Genomic DNA, 19,803 nt, shown 5'->3' on the forward strand with positions numbered 1-19,803 from the left:
CCAAACACCCACCTTTTACTTCTGTAACATTTTACGTTTCCAAGATATTCTGTAGATATAGTCTTTCAAAAAATTCACCCCAATATGTCACTCCTGTTTAACCGCCATTAAAAGTTTTAAGATGTAGACACACTCATTTTAAAAAATTAACCCCCCCTTTTCACCCCCCAATATTTGGATTTTCCAAAAACGAAAAAATACGTGTTTCTTTACTTTTAAAGTAGATCCAAAATACCAATTTTCTGGTCTGTAAAATCTTCAGTTTCTGAGATATAAGTAGCCTCATTAAAGGCATTCAACCCCTTTTTCACCCCTTTTCACTCCTCCTATTGCGATTTTCCGAAAACAAAAAATACGTGTTTCTTTATTTTTAATGAAGATTCTAAATACCAATTTTTACATCTGCAAACTTTAAAAGTTTGGAGATATAGATTCACTCATTTTAAAAATTCACCCCCTTTTCACCCTCCCATTAATTGGATTTTCCAAAAACAAAAAATACGTGTTTCTTTATTTTTAAAAGAGATCAAAAGTACCAATTTTCAGGTCTGTAATATCTCCAGTTTCTGAGATATAAGTACCGGTATCCTGATTAAAGGCATTCAACCCATTTTCACCCTTTTTCATCCCTCCTTTTGGGATTTTCTGAAAACAAAAAATACGTGTTTCCTTATTTTTAAAGAAGATTCTAAATACCAATTTTTACATCTGTAAACTTTTAGAGTTTTGAGATATAGATACACTCATTTTAAAATTTCACCCCCTTTTCACCCCCTTAGCGACGGAATATCCAAACGTCCTCTCTTAGCGAGCACCTACATCTTAATATGAATATATCCCCAAAATTTCTTTTCTTTATGTCCAGTAGTTTTGGCTCGGCGATGATGAATCAGTCAGTCAGTCAGTCAGTCAGTCAGGACAAGTTATTTTATATATATAGATAGTACTACTTCCGTTACTGATCACTTTTATATTGTCAAAGCCAAAGATAAGCTTGAGAGGGATGAAGGAAAGTAACAAACGTATTCTAACTCACAGCTATCAATGATAATGGGTCGGCTACCGGATCCCAGGATCACGAGTTCAAATCTGTCAGGTGTAGCTGAATTTTCGAAAGACGAAGGAAGTCCTTTCAGCACTCACGCTATAAAATGTCGGCAGGTAAAAGATCTCTCCCGACACATTCGGTGTTCTCCAAGAAAAAAGAAAATTAAAACTAGGTCATAAGTAATCCGGTAGGTTCCGGTTCTTCTGCCACGTGGTGGAGTAAAACAAAACGTCAAAATTGACATGTAGGCAATTTAAGTGGCACCAATGAAGATGTCTGTGCACGATAGCTAATGCCATAAGATTATTAATATTATTTCCCATTCCGGGAGACTTATTATAGAGTCAGCACTTTGACTACAGACCAGTTTACAATAAACATGTATAATGTATACAAAAATACTGATGAGACACACTGTCTAAAGTTCATCGTTCTGGTTCCTTATAACAAAAATGAGACAAGCACTGATCACATTTTAACTTTATTTCTTATATTGTCAGTTCTTTAAGCAGTCTGTGTCACATTAGCACCTTATACTGCTATAATAATTACAATATTCAAACACTGTTACGCCATGAATTAAAACTGGTATAAGAATGAACCAAAACCTGTCGACATCGTCTGATTACAATTATACATCCATATTCCCATCCGTAAGTATTGCTGAAATTTTCTTAAGTTCAATTTTCTTGGTTTCTCTCGGTTTCCTATAAGGGAGTGAATGGTTGCTGCAGTTACGTTGTTGACCGTGAACGGGATGAATGCATATTCTATGTTGATGAAGCTATATTCTAAGATGGGATTTGGAGTCATCTGAAGTATTCTGCATATTCTTTCGAATGAACATGCTCATATGTCCGTTCTTACACAAGACTTAACAAGATGTATTAATGTATCTCTTTGTTGACAATGTTTATATATATTGGAGTCAGACCGTCCATGTCGGAATAACTTATCCTTTGTTGGTATAGTTTCATTTAGATATAGAGTTGCTTACCACTGGAGAGGAATCCATTTATTAGAAATATTGTTCCATATCAGTTTCCAGTGTCGCGAAGGATACTTTTCCTGTATTGTAGGTAGTTTGCTATTCCGGTTCATTATATGGGTATAAATGTGTTTTGTTGTTATAATTGAATTTGGATCTATTAAAGTTTGTGGAAGGTTATCTATAAAGCTCAATTTTTTTAAATGCAGTGGCAAATTATGGTGGGAGGTGGGAAAGGTCACACTGTAGATAATATTATTCAGAACCACTTTGGCATAAATCACCATCTGGTTTGCGCTCCGAATTAATAATATTTCGCGCGATGAGTGCGGTGCATTTAGCTTCTACAGAAAATAGTCCCAACCCTCCCACTTAATGCTTTGGTACAATAATTCAGTTCTGTCAATTTTATACTGTTGTCCTCTCCATAGGTAATATCCTATAGCTAGATCGATTTTCTTTACTATTATATGTGCTGGAGGTAAAATCTGCGCTACGTACCACAGTTTATTTAATGCAAATGTGTTAACTGTTCAGACCTTTTAATATGTATTGAGGTTTATAAGACGTTGAACAAATAGGACAGAGTGAACTGAATTGAGCAAATTTCTCCAGTTGCCATCAATCATTTCATTCAAATTCGTAGAAAATGTTATTCCAAGCATTTTATGGGTTTCGGCAGAAGGAATCTATTCATCTTGTGTAGGATTGTGTGGCTTAATTTTCGCTCCAGAATGATGTTGATAGTCGTATATGACCAATCTTAAGTCTTCTAGCTGTTTGGACTGCGTCAAAATAACAGTGATGTCGCCCGCATAGATGTGCGCTTGTAAGCATGTTGAACCTAGTTGTATTCCTGGAAGCATAAAAATTAATTGTTTAATGAATGATTCCACACTGATGGCAAAGAGGACTGTAGGGAGTGGACGACCTTGTATAATCGAACTATGAATGTGGATTGTTTTGGAGGGAAATACATTAATTTGTAGTCTGGATGTCACATCTATGTATTGTACCCGATGCATTTACTGGACGTATTAAAAATGGCGCCTACGGAAGGTAGAGGCCACCCAAGGCAAAGAAATGTGTAATAGGATATCGATATTGATGTATGCTAGAAGGCCATGACTAACTTAAACCTACCACTATGAAGGCGGTGTACAATGGTGTAGAATCGATAGAATTGTTTTTTAAAAAAATAAGAAGGATCAAACAGATTATTATAAAAACTGACTTAAAAAATTGACGTGGGAAGGACAAGATATCCCGAACATCGCTCTCAAAAATAAGCAAGATTTGCAATATCTAACGTGAAATTTTAAGCTGAGAGGACGGAAATATTAAACGAAACGAAGAGATAAACGTTGAAATACCGTAAAGAGGGAATAAAATCCAGAAGTTTTGAAAAGTCCATCCAAATACTTAGACGCAAAGTCGTTTGGAAACAAGAAGTGGATTGAGACGTGAGAGCTCGAGGTTGAGCTATATTAAGTGGAAATAATAGCAAGGACAGCCTAAATAAAGAAGCAATCATTATTAAAAAAATATATTTATACTACGCAGAACCATGATGAATTCATATTTTCCAGAATCGACGCATATTGTCTACTGTGTTCCTGAACAGATGATGGCTTGCTAAATCGGCATAGACCAACCTGGAGGGAGATGTCATCCTGGCTGTTAAAACCACCCGACCCGTGTGGAGGAGGTCACTCTACTTGAGATACCAGTGGTGGAGATCCTGTCCAGTTCCCAATCCAAGGCCTGCGACCAGACCGAAGAGCAACTAAGGCCCGAGATATTGAATGGCGAGCTAAGTAATAGTATTAAGTAGTATAATTTCTTATGTAGAGTATTACCAGTATATGCAATAGATCTGAATAGCCTAAGCGTGAGATAATTAAGTGTGCAGTGAATATAAGAAAGTGCAGTGTGAAATATTTAAGACGATATCTCGTGACAGAATGGTAACGTGTTTACTACATTATCTTATCCAAGGATGAAGGAATACGATTTAAAATGTGACATAGTGTAACAGCTGTTTTCAAAGAATCCCGGTTAGTTAGAAAGATCCTTGAATGATGTAATACCAGTCAAACCCAGTTACGTCACAGAGGGATGCATGTTTGAATTGGTTAAGTTAAATTACCATACTCTTTGCTGTGTGAATATATTGAAAGAATAGATACTGAATTTGGGGTTATATGTTGAATTGTATGACAAAATGCGTTTTGAGGAACGAATTCTGCGCTATTGGAGTGATACGTATCGTTGTATTTAATTAATATTGGAGGTTAAACGCGGTAATTATAGATGTTAAATGAGTTAAATATGGGTTGAAATGAAGGTTAATAATGAAATAATGGAAGTATATATGGTATTTTAAATGATATATTGCGCAGATTAACAGGGAGTAAAACGTATATGATATATATAATGTGCGATATAGGAGCACATGTAAAGCGACTACGGAATATAAGTATGCCCCAGGGAGGAACTATAGCAAGGTATGGACAATAAAATTACGCATATTTTAATGAAGTGTGAAATTGGTTTGACAATAATAACAACCGGTGATGGGTAAATGAATACATGATTGTATCATATTCTGAATGAATGGTAAATGCGTGGAAGATCAAACTTGTATGCAACTAGTATGATAATGTAGTGTTGAAATATCTTTATGTAGGCATTTGCACATCTATATATGAAAAATGCTTATTGGCTATATGTATATTGAATTGGAATACGTTACATAAGAAATTATCTAGCTAGAGTAGGGAAATTATTCGAGATTTACGTAGGATATCATCGATGTTTTGTTGATCTGAAATATTATTAGAGCGAATATTTAGTTAGGAGCCATAATTTAAGTGGCAATCGGACCGAGAAACGTAGTGCGACATTCAATATTTCATTTTCTTCACTGTAGTCTGCACCAACGAACTCAGATAATTTTCAATGTAACTTAGGTCACTGATATTTGTATTCAGGACACTTTATTCAAATTCAGTTCATTTCCGCGATAACTTGAACAATGTTATGGTTGTATTTTTGATGAGGGTGTATAATTAACACCGTGAGTGATGGAATAACTTATTGATATACCGAATCTTGACCGTGGTCTGAAGACTTTGATGTAATATATACTTAAATGACCAGATGTAAATTTTAATAGGAAGATGAAACAAAGCAATAATTCATTTCAGGAATACGCGACCCAGAATGTTAAGATATGTAAACTTAGTTTAGGAGTAAGGCAGCGCTGACCTAGAATATTTGATTCAGTAATTAAAATATTTGTTTATTAGGTTGATAATTTGAAGATTATGAGCAATATTAGATATTAACCATTTCTTTCGCGAATCTTGATAGTTTAATAAATGTGTTTCTTGATTAATTTTTATAGAATAGAATGAGTTTTCATTTATAATGGTAGTCAGTAGTTGTACTTAGTGAGTAAGGTTCTCGTTATGCGGATGTGTTTTTTTCGAAAGGTTGACTGATGTTTACGTTCGCAAAATCCACTACTGAGCGTTGAATTACGTAATTCTGAACCGCGTATGATGTCGTTACTTTCTCTTTGAACACACGTTAAACCAAAACACAGAAAAATTAACAATTTTTCTGGAGGCATGAATACCCTGAGATATGTAACTGACTAGTTGGGAAAATACTGTGGTCACCCTGACCCGTAGGGTGCAGTTCTAAATTTGTCGCCCAACAGTGGGGCAATTGAAGAGAAAGACACCGCGGGAACGATTATTTAATTGAGAGTTAGACCTGAGTAAATAGCCCGATAATTTACTGCTGAACCAACATGGGGATCTGAAGAGAAAGGTAGTAGTTGATAAAGAGATAGATGGAGAAAGGCATCGAAGACTGCAATGTAATGGGCATCCAAAAATAAGCCAGTTATTTTTGACATTCTGAGCTGAGGTCAAAAGAGAATGATATTGCGGAACGTTGTGGGAAGCAAAAGAGCCCAACATGCGGTTGGTGAAGGAGATACTTTGAGATTTGTCAAGAAAATAGGCTCGGATGAGAAACTGATAATTAAGTATTGAGAAAATGATGTTTAAGTATGAATATTTTCCAGAAGTAGATTGTTAGATGGAGTGATAGGAGGATATTTTATGCTTTTTATTGAAATAATTGTAGGTCTTCACATTTCTTTTTTTATTTTAAAATATGATTGAAGTTATTCTTAATATTTGGATTAATTGTTAGTATGTAAGCAAATGACGAATACCACATGGTGGGTAATTATTTTTCTCTTTTTGGGAAACTATTTCTGAAATGAATTCAAAGGAAAATGATCTGATTTCGTTGGGAAGTTGCTCATACTTTAACTGGTAGGATGATATCGATCTTCAGGAAGGTCTATATTTTAAATAATTTGAGAAACTAAGTGAATATTTAGTATATAAGACTTGATCACTAGCTTTAAGGGTATTTTAGATTTAGAAATTGAAAAAATATTTCACATATTTATTGACACTGTGTGATATTAGAGAACTTTGAAAATTAGAGTTGGTTAGGAAATTAGAGAATTATTCGAAATATTACTGAAATTGACGAGATAATGGCAACTCAGGGAAGAGTGCAAACCAGAAGGGAACAAGAAGAAGAAATGAAAAGAGCACAGGAAAAGCATGAAGGAATGCCGTGGTGGTTCCTAGAATATATAAAGAAACAAGAAGAAGAGAGACAGAAAGAAAAACAAGAACGTGATGAGAAAGAAAAGAAACAAGAAGAAGAGAGACAGAAAGGAAAACAAGAACGTGATGAGAAAGAAAAGAAACAAGAAGAAGAGAGACAGAAAGAAAAACAAGAGCGAGATGAGAAAGAAAAGAAACAGGAAGAAGAGAAGGATAGGATACGGGCAGAGAAAGAACAAAAGCAACGTGAAGAGAGGAAAAAGGAACAACAAGAACTCTTAAAGGAGTTCCGTAGAGAACAAGAAGAGAAACTGGAGGAGTGGCAACAAAAGCAACGTGAAGAAAGGAAAAAGGAACAGCAAGAATTGTTGCAAGAGCTGAATAGAAAGCAAGAGGATAAACAGAGAGAGTTGACAGAAGAAATCAGAAAGAAACAAAAATTGACGAAGAAAGTGAGTTACAGAGTGAATCGACGTGATAATACAGGTTTAATCAAGTATAATCAAGTAGACTAAGTTTCAGAGATATATTAAAGTCTCTACTTACTACTAGAATAGAGAATATTCAGAGAAAATTGATATTTTAGTGTCGAAATATTCTTGTTTGTTGTAAGAAGCCATCTTGTCATAGATTTTAAACACAGTACGGTCGCACTCCAGTTCTGTGATCTAAGCGCTAACGTGTAGCGGAGAATAAAGAAAAATCAATCCGCCATATTGAGTCTAAAAGATGGCGGAGAAGTCTAAGGCGCGTCTCGACAAGGCCCTGACACAACTTGTGAATATAGCGGAAGGAGGCAGTTACCTGAAAAAGGAAGCCAAGGAAACTCTGCACAGAATCGTAAGTAACATCCGAAACTTATTTGCAGAACTACAATCAGCCTTAGAGGCAAGTGAAAAGGCAGCAAAGAATACTCGAAATGAGGTTAGAACAGATATAAGTACAGATATAGAAGTAGACGACAGCTACTCAATAGGACAACCAGCCACATCTAGCGACCCGAAGCAAGAAACAGCATGTCGAAACAAGACGCTAGCAACTCCTGTTGGACAATGGAACATTCACAGAAGTCAGGAGGCGACACCAAGTAGCCATTCCACCGACTACTGTGGCAGGAACATAACACAGCCGATACCTAGCGGCCTCCGGGCCGACTCTTTCAGCATAGACAGTAAGAAGTTACGACACGATACTCAACAACCCGCGATAACAAGTGAGTTGGAAATAGCAGTTGAAAATAAACTGGAAGAAAAAATTTCCCAAAAACTAACGCAAAAAATGGAGGCCATGATAGAACATCTCACCAACAATCTAAGAAATTTAATAGATGAGAAAATCAGAACCCAAATTACACACTTAGCTGGGTCCGTGACCACAGCAAAAACAACTGAGAATGTACCAAGTGGAACTAAACCGAAAGAAATAACGCGAAAATCTCCCAACCCGCTAACTACACAAAGAGCCTTAATTAACGACAAGAGAGACGAAGAGATCTCAGTAAACAACGACAAAAAGGAAGTAGACTTTGACGAATCAATCGGCGACGAAAACAACCAAACATGGACAGCAAGAAGGAAGCGCCGAGGGAATCAACAGAAGATGACCCCAATAGTAGTGGGCACGCAGCAACAACCCCAACAAGAAACGGACGCAACAGACGGCCCACTTCAGGCAGCCGTACGCAAAGCGTGGCTCTATATAGGACGCCTCCACTATAACTCCACTCCGGAGAAACTTATCCGACACCTCCGGAAATTAAAGGTGACGGAAATAATAGAATGTGAGGAAATAAAATCCAAAGGAACTCTAAAAGCCTACAAAGTAGGCATACCATTAAACGAGCTTCACAAAATCACAGTTCCAGAAGAATGGCCTGAAGGGGCCATAATTAGAAGGTACAGGTTTTTTCGTCCCCAAAGCAGAGGTGCAGAACTCGAAGCTTAACCTCCTACTATGGAACGTTGAAGGACTTAAAAGCGCCTTAGAATTAACTGAAGGCGAGCTCCTAAGTCGCCATGACATACTCATCCTGACAGAGACTTTCGCGACGGACAATATAGAAATCCCCGGTTTCTACTCAAAACATATTCCTGCAAAAAAAGGACCGAGGGGAAGACCTACAAAAGGAATATCCTGCTTCTACAAACCAACGATAGGAAGAACATCTTGCGTCTGTGAACAAGAAGACACCATAATAATGGAGTCCGAGAGAGTGACTTTCGTAGGCCTATACATCGAACCACTGACCCCGATTGAAGACATCATAGCAATCGTGATGACTGCTCTAGGAAAGACGGCCACGGGAAAAAGTATTATTATAGCGGGCGACCTAAACTGTAGGCTAGATAAGTATGATTGCAGAAGTAGGGAACTACTACAGATGATGGCTGAAGAGGGATTTACACTGGTTAGTAAGAGAGAAGACAACACATACTTCGCACATAATGGTAGCAGTACCATAGACATAATCCTGTACAAGGGCAACGATCTAGAAGTAACGGACCATAAGGTGTTATATTCCGACGCGGTGACACCAATAAAGAAACATTGTCCAGTGACAACTACTTTCAAATTGAAAGAGTCTACAGGCACACGACAGGAAACAAACCATACGAAAAGAACCTCCAGAAAGATAGACGTGAATAAAATACGCGAAAATGGAGACAAGCTTACCATCTTTGAAAACAAGATTCAGGAAAAGGACCTAGATGCTGCTGCAACAGCGCTAGAAGACATAATCAAAGCCGCAACCTCCACAATAAACGAGAGAAAGGCAAAGAAATGGTTCGATCAACAATGCTATACAGAGAGAAAGAGAGTCATATCAGCCCTTCACGTGGCCAAACGCACTCAAAATCAGGACGACCTAATCACATATAGCAGACTCAGAAAAGAATATAAAAACCTTCTAAAGAAGAAACGAGACGATTTCACAGAACTCGAGGCTAGAAGAATGGTGGAAGAAGCAAAAGAAAACCCCTACATTGCTCTAAAGCCACGACAGTCACAGACAATGGGGAAAATAGAGATGCCAATCTGGGAGGCTCACTTCACAAACATCCTAAACCAACAAAGTGTCAACGAAGCTCATGAAATAACAAGACAATACGATGACATCAGAAGATTTACAACAGAGGAAATTAGAAACACTATATCAACATTGAAAAACAAGAAGGCAGCAGGCCCGGATGGGATATTTAACGAGCACATCAAAACAGCCTCGGAAGTTTTAATCCCAGCAATCACGAACATGATGAACTTATGTCTGTATAAAGGACAAATCCCGGTGAGCTGGAAAACCTCGAAAATTAGAATGATATACAAGGGAAAAGGAGAACCACTTGACCCAAACTCGTACCGGGGTATCGCGCTAGAGAACAACTTTCTCAAAATTCTGACGAATCTTGTGAAGATAAGACTAACAGAGGAAATCGACAACAAGATCCCAGAGGAACAATTTGGATTCAGGAAAAACCGAAGCACCCTACATGCAGTCAAAAACCTCATAGACGACATCGAGGAGGATATAAGATTCCCAAAAGGAAAATTCCACGCAGTATTTGTCGATTTTACAAAAGCGTTCGACAATCTCAACAGGACCTTAACATGCGCCAAACTAGAACAGATGGTGGAACAAAACAAGGAACTAAGCGTCTTGATACACAACATCCTGAGTAAAAACACCATCATAATTTCAGACAACGTAACAACCTCGCAAGAAATTATACAGACAAACGGAGTGTTACAAGGAGACCCCCTTAGTCCCCTTCTGTTCAACGTAGCCACACATGACGTGGTCCAAGCAATAAGAACTTCCGCTCCGTCCCTCAAGATTTATATATACGCAGACGACATGGTGATAGGTTCTCACGATACTAACGAACTCCAGAAAGGAATAAATGCTCTAGGAACATGGGCTGAATACAACGGACTGCAAATAAACGCAGAAAAGACAGTACACATGGTCTTCAGGAAAGGAGGACGCCTATCTGCAAGGGACAAAATTTACCTCAAACATGAACCTCTACAAACTACGAACAGCTTCAAATATCTGGGCGTAACGGTCCAGACAACAGCACACTCATTCAGAATTCACACAACACAACGAGCAGCTGCCGCAACCAAAGCCATCTACGACATCATGCCATTAAGAAAACTTTCCATGGAAACAGCTATAGCCCTCTTTGATGCCAAAATCGTTCCTATTCTAACATACGGAATAGAGATAACATGGGAAAAGTTAAGCTATAAAGACCTAATACGAATGGAAAAAGTGAAAGCCAGATTCTTGAAAGCAGCCCTCGGAATTTCAAAGTACACCAAGTCAAGACTAGCGTACGAACTCGCGAAAGAAACATTTCTAATAGAGGACCTGAGATGGAAATTCAATCTGCCCTGTACAGAGAACTGGAAGAAACTGCGGTTAGAGAGGGAGAAGAAAAAGAAGGAGATATGGCCAGAGTTCTACTCTTCAGAGGCCATGATGAACAGAGCATGGACCGGCACAAACCAGGAGCTGAGACATTTTGTAAATTCCATGGCAGTCCATGGCTACCATCACAAAATCTGTAGGTCGAAGACATACCACGACCCGGACTCGATGTGCATATGTGAACTCTGTGATAAACATTGTGACCGATATCACGTACTGTCGTGTAAAAATCGTGTGAAATCAATCATAGAACTCTGTATTGATTAATTATCCTAATACTGCACAACTTGTGCGCAATAAAGTTTATATAAATACAGAATAGGCTAGCCGAAATGACTCAGAGTATGGAGAATAGAAACAAGCAGATACACGACGAAATGGACAGAATTAAAGGACAGGTTACAGAAAGCCAGGAAATCATCAAGAAGTTGAGGGATGAGGAGATTAGCAAACTGACCAGCGATCTCCGGGAACTAAAAGTCAGTAATGAGAAGAAATGGGACGAATTGAGTGAAATAACAAGCGGCATGGAAGGATTGAAGGTCAGACATCAAGAATTGGAGGAGAAATTCGATCAGGCTGCTGGCACGGTGACCGGTAAAATTAATGAGTTAAAAGAGAAGATCGAGACCCATAAGAATGAGGCGGACCAGAAGATGGAGAAGACGGAAGAGGAGTTAAGGCAGATTAGGAAGGAGATGCAAGAAATTAAGATAGAAAACCAGGCAACGAAATCCGTTATTTCAAATTATAGTGAACGGCAAAGAGCGATAGAGATTCAGATTAATGAGAGGGAGACTACACCGTCAAGAACACTGGATCCAAGTAGGCAGAGCATAGATTTGGTAAATGGAAGCAGTAAAAATGAAAGTCCAACCATAATAAACGTCATAAAAACTTACGACGATCGCCCAAAGCACTTTGACAACACATCAAAAATCTCACCTAAGCAATTTCTCAGATATATTGAGGAACATTTTCGCGAAGGTAGAATTCAAGAGGATAAGAAGCTGCGCGTGATAGAAAAACATCTAGACGGAAACCCGAACATCTGGTTCCAAGCTTTCAAATATACTTTCCACAGCTATGAGGAATTTAAGGCAGCGTTCCTAAGAAAGTTTTGGAGTCCAGAAATTCAACAACAACTAAGAATCGAACTTTACGCAAGAAAGTTTTCGTCAACGGGTCAAACCCGATATAGTGACTACTTCTCTTTTCAGTTTCACAGGTTTCAGGACTTAGACTCAGCTCCAAGCGAGCCAGAGGCCATAAAAACTATTCAAAGACAATTCCCACCGGAGGTGCAGAGGTTATTAGCAGCCTCAGATGTTGAAACCGCTGTCGATATGGAGAGGAAGCTAAGACAGATCGATATGACATCATCATATCCATTGAATAGAAATATACGGAGTACGGCCCAAGAAGAAGTAATAAATACCATTAGTCCCGAGGAAACAAACCATAGGGAAAATCACAAGTCAAAGAATAGGCCAGAGGACCATGACGAACAAAGAGAGAAGGGCAGAAAGGGATGTTGTTGCCAATGCAGTGGAAGTTCTAATGGGGAATATGGACAGAGTAATAGTAGACATAACCCATATTATACAAATAACCCAAGGTTTCGAGGCAGTAGGAACCAACAGCATTTTAGAAACAGAACATGGTTTAATAATCGGAAAGGACAGAATAATTATCGTAGGAACGAAGAAAACCGAAGGTATATACAACAACTACGTGAGGAAAGACGAAATAAGAACAGATGGGAAGAAGCAATAAAAGATAAAGATATAAATGGAGACATCGAGGGAGCGGAGAGCCTCGAATTGCAATCATATAAAAGAAGGAAAGCAGAAGAGGGGAGACTCAATCCAAATACTCCTGAATTCATAGGAAATTCGGAGCCACCTGAGAAAAAAAACTCCGATTTCCAACTGAGAAGTGAGGAAATATCAAGTAGCGAAAGAAATGGTAAATTCGACAAAATTCGTAGTTGGATAGTTGCGCAAGTAGACCACTGGGATATTCGACCTGATGACCTGCTTGACGAAAATGATCGTGGCAAAGAAAGAACAAAATTTAGTTTACCCGTAATTGTAGTAACAGTGGCCTACATAAAGTTGCATTGCTTGGTGGACTCTGGAGCAAGTATTAGTGTAATGGCATTAGCATTTTTCCAAGAGCTTACTAAAAGAATCTACATACCGACAATCCCTGTATCAGGAATTAAAATAAGAGGAATAATTCCAGATAAAACTGTTGACTGCAAGCTGCAAGCATATGTTACAGTCATGATAGGAAGGCACAGATTTGAACATCCATTCATGATTATGAAGAGGATAAAATATAATATCATCTTTGGTATAGATTTCATGTTAACAACACGAATGACCATTGATATGGAAAGACGAGAAGTCCGGTTCCCAGTAACAGAAAGTGGTGGAACGCAATCTATTGAAACCATACAACTTAATAACCTTACGGTCGAAAGGGAACACTTGAAGATTATGGTGGAGAAAATTGATCCTGATATCATGGAAGGCCAAGGTCAAAATAAAGACGTATATGAACAAGAGATAGATTTAGAACTAATTGAAAAGCTCGAAGAGATAATGGCTATCGAAGAGGAGGAGGAAGAGAAAACTGAAATTTGGAAAACTATGGCCGAAACTACAATATCATCCACAGAAAAGCGGAAGATCTATGAAATTTTGAAAAGACATATCGAAGTTTTCGACAATAAACCGGGTCAAATACCCAACTTTAAGTACAAAATATTAGTCAACGACTGGACGCCATATAAGGGAAAGTTATACGATGTATCAGAAAGGTATTTAACAAAGTAAGAAAAATTATTCAGGAAATGATGGCTGACGGAATAATAGTAAAGACAACCACACCTTACTTAAATCCGCTGGTAATAGTAAAGAAAAACAACGGAAAACTCAGGCCGTGTATGGACGCCAGGGTCCTCAATGAAAGCCTTATCCCAGAGTACAATAAGGTCCCAAGGATTAAGGATATAATAAAAAAATTTAGAGGTCTGCAGTACTTCTCAAGCTTAGATTGTACATCGTCCTTCCATCACATCGTACTGGAAGAAAAGTCAAGGATACTAACAGGGTTTATGTTTGATAACCAAACGTACGCCTACTGCAGATTACCCTTTGGTTTGAAGAATAGTTCTGCCGTTTTGATAAGGGCCTTAGATAAGAACCTAACAGATGAAGTAAAAGGATTTGTCAACTGTTATGTCGATGATCTAGTATTTGGCAGTACAACTTTCGAAGAACACTGTGAAAAATTAGAAAAATTGTTGAGTAACCTGCAGAAAACCGGATTTAAAATTAACCTAGCGAATTCAAATTTCTGCCAAAATCAAGTGCTTTTCCTTGGACATATATTAGACGGCGAAGGAGTTAAACCAAACCCGGTAAAAATCATAGCAATTTGTGATTTCCCACGTCCTTCTAAAGTGAAGCACATAAGACAATTCCTAGGTATGACTGGATTCTTTTCAGACCACTGTAGAGGTTATACAGAGATAGCTGCACCGCTCCAGGAACTCTTAAAGGAAAATAACCGCTGGAAATGGAACAAGGAAGCCGAAAACGCATTCATAACAATGAAAGAATTGCTTAGGCAAAGCATCAAACTAGGATACCCTGATTTCGAAAAAGATTTTATTGTCCAGGCAGACGCGTCAAATATTGGTGTTGGAGCATGTTTATACCAAGAGGCAGAGAAGAATAAGAAACGAACGTACTTAGCCCTTACGAGCAGAAAAATGCGAAAACACGAGCTACATTATACAACGACGGAGCTCGAACTCCTTGCCATAATACATGCACTGCAGCAATGGAGACGGATTATTTATGGATACCCCGTGATCATCAGAACGGATCATAAGGCACTAACCTTTGGGTTAAAAGCAATGATGACTAGCGAAAGAGTAGTTAGGTGGATGCTTTACACACAGCAATTTAACTTCAGAATTGAACACTGCAGCGGGAAAGAAAATGTATTAGCCGATGCATTAAGCAGAAATCCAGCAGACCATGAAGAGAATATTTTACAGTTAACGTTGGATAGTCAAGACGAGGAGTTGCTATCAAAACTGGAAGACCTTGCTGAATATCAGAAAATGGATGAAAAATTAAAGATCATCATTGACAAATTAATGGCTGATGAGAGGGAACCATTGATAGAAAATAAATAAGAGATGTTGAGCGGCATATTAACAAAGGTCGTGGATAAGACCACGCTCAAGAAAAGAATAGTAGTACCACGAGCACTGCAATGTGAATTAATTTGGCACGTACATAAAGTAACAGGACATGCAGGAATCGATAAAGTCATTGGAACGCTATCAGAAAAATTCAAATGGACAGGGCTGAGGAAATCAGTCAGAAGCACAGTTAAAACCTGTGATATTTGTCAGCGGGTTAAACATAACAATTTTATCACTAGTAGCCAACCTATCGCCATATTGCCATCTAAAGTAAGAGAAACATATGCAATTGATATTTTTGGAAAGTTAGCGACAGCCAAAAGGGAAACAAATACATATTGGTAGTAATTGACATCTTTTCAAAGTATATATCGCTACAGCCAATACAACGGGCAAATACAAATCAAGTTCTACACAGGCTAGTGGAGAAGGTATTTCCTAAAATGGGCAAGCCCGAAAGAATATTGTCGGACAGGGGAACACAATTCACATCTATGCTATTCCGAGAAAAGATGAAAAGTATGGGCATAAAACACACATTATGTTCAGTTCGGCATCCGTCGGCAAATCCAGTGGAGCGATACAAGAAGGAAATAGCAAAATTCTGTAGGATATACTGCAATCATTGTCACTGAAAATGGATTGATGTAATAGAGATAATAGAGGAATGCCTAAATAACACCATAAATGAATCAATTGCTCAGGTCCCAAACCTGGTACATCACAATAGACCATCACGAAGAACATGGGAAAATATATAAAACATACCACTTGAAGAGAAACCAGACATCCAGCAGATCAATAAAATGGTCCAAGAGAGGCTAAAACAACAGTCTGAGAAGCGACTAAGAAGATTACGAAAGACAAGATTTCGCCACCATTTAAGAAAAACGATCTCGTTTTGATTAAAAAGGCACCAGTAACGAACGCACCAGCCAAAATATGCGCTAAGTTCAATCATTTATATGAAGGACCGTACAGAATTGAGCAAGCTTATGGAAATAAGGCATATCTTATTATAAGCATGGACGGAAAATATAAAAACGTTCACAATGCATGTAACATGAAGCTATATTTCCCAGAAAACAAAGCTGGAGAAACGATAATATAAGTCCCACAGAAGTACGAATCAAGTTCAGAATAAATATATTCGTGAATCAGCTGATATGCAAAGAGATAGGCTTGTAGAAGCTAAACAACATGTTATAATAACAGAATAATCCATACGATTCCATAGAGAAATAAAATCCAGTAATCGATCAAAGAACCATGGAGAAATAGCAGAAATGCATCGTCACATCTGTCGATCATAGTTCAAGAGAATAAATATATCGCAAGCAATATATTTAATCTGTACTGGGGGAATAAAATGTACCCGATGCATTTACTGGACGTATTAAAACGATAGAATTGTTTTTAAAAAAAATAAGAAGGATCAAACAGATTATTATAAAAACTGACTTAAAAAATTGACGTGGGAAGGACAAGATATCCCGAACATCGCTCTCAAAAATAAGCAAGATTTGCAATATCTAACGTGAAATTTTAAGCTGAGAGGACGGAAATATTAAACGAAACGAAGAGATAAACGTTGAAATACCGTAAAGAGGGAATAAAATCCAGAAGTTTTGAAAAGTCCATCCAAATACTTAGACGCAAAGTCGTTTGGAAACAAGAAGTGGATTGAGACGTGAGAGCTCGAGGTTGAGCTATATTAAGTGGAAATAATAGCAAGGACAGCCTAAATAAAGAAGCAATCATTATTAAAAAAATATATTTATACTACGCAGAACCATGATGAATTCATATTTTCCAGAATCGACGCATATTGTCTACTGTGTTCCTGAACAGATGATGGCTTGCTAAATCGGCATAGACCAACCTGGAGGGAGATGTCATCCTGGCTGTTAAAACCACCCGACCCGTGTGGAGGAGGTCACTCTACTTGAGATACCAGTGGTGGAGATCCTGTCCAGTTCCCAATCCAAGGCCTGCGACCAGACCGAAGAGCAACTAAGGCCCGAGATATTGAATGGCGAGCTAAGTAATAGTATTAAGTAGTATAATTTCTTATGTAGAGTATTACCAGTATATGCAATAGATCTGAATAGCCTAAGCGTGAGATAATTAAGTGTGCAGTGAATATAAGAAAGTGCAGTGTGAAATATTTAAGACGATATCTCGTGACAGAATGGTAACGTGTTTACTACATTATCTTATCCAAGGATGAAGGAATACGATTTAAAATGTGACATAGTGTAACAGCTGTTTTCAAAGAATCCCGGTTAGTTAGAAAGATCCTTGAATGATGTAATACCAGTCAAACCCAGTTACGTCACAGAGGGATGCATGTTTGAATTGGTTAAGTTAAATTACCATACTCTTTGCTGTGTGAATATATTGAAAGAATAGATACTGAATTTGGGGTTATATGTTGAATTGTATGACAAAATGCGTTTTGAGGAACGAATTCTGCGCTATTGGAGTGATACGTATCGTTGTATTTAATTAATATTGGAGGTTAAACGCGGTAATTATAGATGTTAAATGAGTTAAATATGGGTTGAAATGAAGGTTAATAATGAAATAATGGAAGTATATATGGTATTTTAAATGATATATTGCGCAGATTAACAGGGAGTAAAACGTATATGATATATATAATGTGCGATATAGGAGCACATGTAAAGCGACTACGGAATATAAGTATGCCCCAGGGAGGAACTATAGCAAGGTATGGACAATAAAATTACGCATATTTTAATGAAGTGTGAAATTGGTTTGACAATAATAACAACCGGTGATGGGTAAATGAATACATGATTGTATCATATTCTGAATGAATGGTAAATGCGTGGAAGATCAAACTTGTATGCAACTAGTATGATAATGTAGTGTTGAAATATCTTTATGTAGGCATTTGCACATCTATATATGAAAAATGCTTATTGGCTATATGTATATTGAATTGGAATACGTTACATAAGAAATTATCTAGCTAGAGTAGGGAAATTATTCGAGATTTACGTAGGATATCATCGATGTTTTGTTGATCTGAAATATTATTAGAGCGAATATTTAGTTAGGAGCCATAATTTAAGTGGCAATCGGACCGAGAAACGTAGTGCGACATTCAATATTTCATTTTCTTCACTGTAGTCTGCACCAACGAACTCAGATAATTTTCAATGTAACTTAGGTCACTGATATTTGTATTCAGGACACTTTATTCAAATTCAGTTCATTTCCGCGATAACTTGAACAATGTTATGGTTGTATTTTTGATGAGGGTGTATAATTAACACCGTGAGTGATGGAATAACTTATTGATATACCGAATCTTGACCGTGGTCTGAAGACTTTGATGTAATATATACTTAAATGACCAGATGTAAATTTTAATAGGAAGATGAAACAAAGCAATAATTCATTTCAGGAATACGCGACCCAGAATGTTAAGATATGTAAACTTAGTTTAGGAGTAAGGCAGCGCTGACCTAGAATATTTGATTCAGTAATTAAAATATTTGTTTATTAGGTTGATAATTTGAAGATTATGAGCAATATTTGACATTAACCATTTCTTTCGCGAATCTTGATAGTTTAATAAATGTGTTTCTTGATTAATTTTTATAGAATAGAATGAGTTTTCATTTATAATGGTAGTCAGTAGTTGTACTTAGTGAGTAAGGTTCTCGTTATGCGGATGTGTTTTTTTCGAAAGGTTGACTGATGTTTACGTTCGCAAAATCCACTACTGAGCGTTGAATTACGTAATTCTGAACCGCGTATGATGTCGTTACTTTCTCTTTGAACACACGTTAAACCAAAACATAGAAAAATTAACAATTTTTCTGGAGGCATGAATACCCTGAGATATGTAACTGACTAGTTGGGAAAATACTGTGGTCACCCTGACCCGTAGGGTGCAGTATATAAAATAACTTGTCCTGACTGACTGACTGACTGACTGACTGACTGACTGACTGACTGACTGACTGACTGACTGACTGACTGACTGATTCATCATCGCCGGGCCAAAACTGCTGGACATAAAGAAAAGAAATTTTGGGGATATATTCATATTAAGATGTAGGTGTTCGCTAAGAGAGGACGTTTGGATATTCCGTCGCTAAGGGAGTGAAAAGGGGGTGAAATTTTAAAATGAGTGTATCTATATCTCAAAACTCTAAAAGGAAACACGTATTTTTTGTTTTCAGAAAATCCCAATAGGAGGAATAAAAAAGGGTCAAAATGGGTTGAATGCCTTTAATCTGGATACCGGTACATATATCTCAGAAACTGAAGATATTACAGCCGTGAAAATTGGTACTTTTGATCTCTTTTAAAGATAAAGAAACACGTATTTTTTGTTTTTGGAAAATCCAATTAATGGGAGGGTGAAAAGGGGGTGAATTTTTAAAATGAGTGAATCTATATCTCCAA

Source organism: Anabrus simplex, chromosome 1 (genome assembly GCF_040414725.1).
Source record: "Anabrus simplex isolate iqAnaSimp1 chromosome 1, ASM4041472v1, whole genome shotgun sequence".
In the NCBI taxonomy this organism is placed as follows: Eukaryota; Metazoa; Arthropoda; class Insecta; order Orthoptera; family Tettigoniidae; genus Anabrus; species Anabrus simplex.